At 41.7% G+C, this 3,507-nt stretch overlaps 1 pseudogene; it reads left to right on the forward strand.

Annotated features, from left to right (window-relative positions):
- The first annotated feature begins 1,040 nt into the window (after positions 1 to 1,040).
- Positions 1,041 to 3,259, forward strand: LOC143882468 (flavonoid 3'-monooxygenase CYP75B137 pseudogene; annotated as a pseudogene).
- Positions 3,260 to 3,507: the final 248 nt, after the last annotated feature.

Consider the following 3,507-nt stretch of genomic DNA (forward strand, 5'->3'; position numbering starts at 1 on the left):
CCTTGGCAAATCGACCCGACCTCCATCCTCTGTTTTATCATGATTTTCTTAGGTGTATGTTTTTTTCTTGTATTTTTCTTTTGGCCCTAGGTGAACCCAAGCCCAGCCCAACCCAACTCAACCCGTAGGCATAATCCAATAGACAAGTTGGATTTTGAAAACCAATTGTGAGTCAAAACTGATTATTAGGCTCAAAATTGAATGAAAATTTAACTCAGAACCGATTGTGTCTCCAAAACTAATTACTGGACTCAAAATTGAACGTAAATTTGGGTCAAACCGATTGCGAGTCCAGAACTAATTATTTCCAATAGTTAGTTCTCAAACCGATTGAAATAATTAGTTCTGGACTCGCAATCGGTTCTGAAAATCGTAAACAAATAGGGGAGGATTGCAGCTATTGATGACCAATAGAGAGGGAAAATGCTATTTAGGCTCCCAAGTTTTAGTAATGGCATTCGTGTTATTATTTATAGTGAAAATAGTATATTAAAGTGAGAATTTCCATTATCAAGAAAAGACATAAATTCCAATAGAGTTAAAACAAGTATAAGATCCTAATAGTCCACTTGGGGAATAACCTGCGGTCGATTCAAGCTCAGAACAATTCCACTGCATTGACGGTCTTGCATTTGGACATGGATTGGCAGTTAAATGCAAATACATACAAACACGAATGCCATGCCCAAACGAGCAAATCCCTGCCAACAACATCATTCATACGACAAAAAGAGAATCCAAAGTGGGCATTTTTCATACGGCTGTTATTTTAGAAGGAATTAGCTTGCGCTTAGATAAAAGAAGTGGATAACAAATTCAAGCTCCTTGTGAATAAATTACATGGAGAGTTCGAACTGCACAGCCGACTAATGATATCTCTCTTTCTTTTCTTTAACTCATTTGAACAAGTCAGAAATATTAAACTATTGTTTCTTCTTGTATCGATTATCTACATTTGGACTGCAACTCAGTGTGAGTGGTAATACAAATAGAGAGAGAGAGGCACCTTCACAACCATGTTGCACGTTATAGACAAAAACATGATTTCAAATCCTTCACAAGTGTGGCCATGGTGGTTTGAGCAGAGCCAGAAGAAGGATTCAACCCTCTTGTTCTCCTTTGCATTAATCGTTACGATTACTTGGTTCTCATGGGTGATCAAGAAATGGCGAAAGGGGATGAAATTGCCATTGCCTCCGGGCCCACGAGGCTTACCATTAATTGGTAATCTTCTTTCTCTCGAACCTGATCTCCACCGTTATTTCTCCAAATTATCTGGGATCTATGGCCCCATCTTCAAGCTCCGCTTAGGCAACAAGGTCTGTGTTGTGTTGGGTTCACCCGCCATGGCGAAGGAGGTTCTCAAAGACCATGACATGATATTTGCTAACCACGAAAAATTGGTTGCAGTACTAGTTGTAACATATGGGGGCATTGATATTGTGTGCAGCCCATATGGTCCAAATTGGCGCATGTTACGTAGGGTGTGCACCCAAGAACTTTTCAATAGCCGGAGCCTTGATGCTAGCAGTGACTTACGAAGGCAACATGTTCGCCGAGCAATGAGCAATCTATATGCCAAAATTGAAACCCCAATTAATGTCAGCGAGATGATAACTCAAACAATTTATAACATCATTACGAGCACATTATGGGGTGCAACGCTCAAAGGGGAAGCTGAGGCTAGTGTGGGGGCGGAGTTTATGAGGGCTATGGGGGAAATTGGGAAGCTAGTTTCGCGACCCAATGTTTCTGATCTTTATCCTGTTCTAGCTCGTTTTGATTTACAAGGTGTGGAACGGAAAATGAAAAAGACCCTCTTATGGTTTGATCGGATCTTTGAATCTATCTTAGATCAACGGATGAAAATGGATAGAGAGGTAGGGGAAGTGAGTTGTGAGAACAAAGAAAGCAAGGACTTCCTTGATATCCTTTTGAAGCTCAAGGATCAAGGTGATCCCAAAACCCCCTTGACCGTGACTCACATCAAAGCCTTGCTGATGGTAATCTTCTACTCTACAAATAATAGTAATTGACCTCTGATTTATTGATTTAGTTGCTTCGTCACCCAGTAAATGCATTTTGTGTGAACCAACCAATTACTTTCAAAGCTTAATCTGTTAGAGTTGGTGTTATTTAATCATTTATAGGTCAACACTCCACCTCATGTGTGGCCTCTCTTTTTTGAGTTGGCGGAAGGAGTTGTCGGGCTTTGAACCCAGGACCTACGGTGAGGCAATACCTCTGATATCCTGTGAAAAAACCAATTACTCCAAAAGCGTAAGCTGTTAGAGTTTGTGTTATTTAATCATTGGAATTTGCTAAGGTCCGTCGCAAAAGGCCTGTCGCACCTGGTCTGTTGCATGTCAGACCAGCCACCTCGTGAATGAAGACAACAGCTTTTGTCTCCACTCGCGAGGTGGGTGGCCTGACTCGCGACAGACCAGCCGCGAAATGAATCTTGTGATGGACGCTAGCAATTCCCTTAATCATTTAATTTAAACTTAAACATTTTGATCTCATCATACATGCACAAATTACATGTGGAATTACTGTTAAAAACATACTTACAATTCACTGCCTTGAGCATCATCTTATTTTGTTTGCATTGTTGGTGTAGGATTTGGTGACCGCTGGGGTTGACACAAGCTCGACCACGTTAGAGTGGGCCATGGCGGAGATGCTGTGCAAGCCTGAGACAGTGAGAAAAGCTCAGGAGGAATTAGATGCAGTGGTGGGGAGGGATAACATTCTAGAAGATTACCACGTAACCAAGTTACATTACTTAGATGCAGTGGTGAAAGAAACACTCCGTTTGCATCCACCAAATGGCTTCTTGATCCCTCACACTCCAAGTGAATCGTGTTCTATCAGTGGGTACACCATACCTAAGGATGCTGCTATTTTTGTGAACTTGTGGGCAATACAAAGGGACCCTTCCCTTTGGGACAACCCGTTAGAGTTTGATCCAGAGAGATTCTTATTTACTAGTGGCAGCAAATGGGATTACAAGGGACACGATTTTCGTTACTTTCCATTTGGGTCGGGGAGGAGGATGTGTCCAGGGATCTCCTTGGTCTCATGCTCACTAACCCATGTATTGGGTTCGCTCTTGCATTCATTCGACTGGAAAGTACCAGAAGAGACCAAGGTTGACCTTTCCGACCAGTATCGCGGGGTTATAAAGATTGCAAACCCAGTCATGGCCATCCCCACCCCACGATTATCCAACCCAAAACTCTATTCTATGCTGTGTTAATTTTTAAAGTGTATTTTTTGGGTTGCTTTAATTTATTTTTATTTTGAGAGATGTAGTGAGGGCAAATATGTACTTTTGTGTCCATGGGCATGTTGGTCTTTTTGCCTAGCTTGCACATGTGTGATCCACACATGTTTGCTCCATCTTTTCCCACTACCCACCTATTTCAAATTCAAACTCCTACTTGGAACTCCAAACTCACTACTTCCCTAAGCATTAAAGACTCCACTTTCCCATACCTTCTACCA

Source organism: Tasmannia lanceolata, unplaced genomic scaffold (genome assembly GCF_043159265.1).
Source record: "Tasmannia lanceolata isolate RefF3 unplaced genomic scaffold, GAP_Taslan_0.1 ptg000008l, whole genome shotgun sequence".
NCBI lineage: Eukaryota > Viridiplantae > Streptophyta > Magnoliopsida > Canellales > Winteraceae > Tasmannia > Tasmannia lanceolata.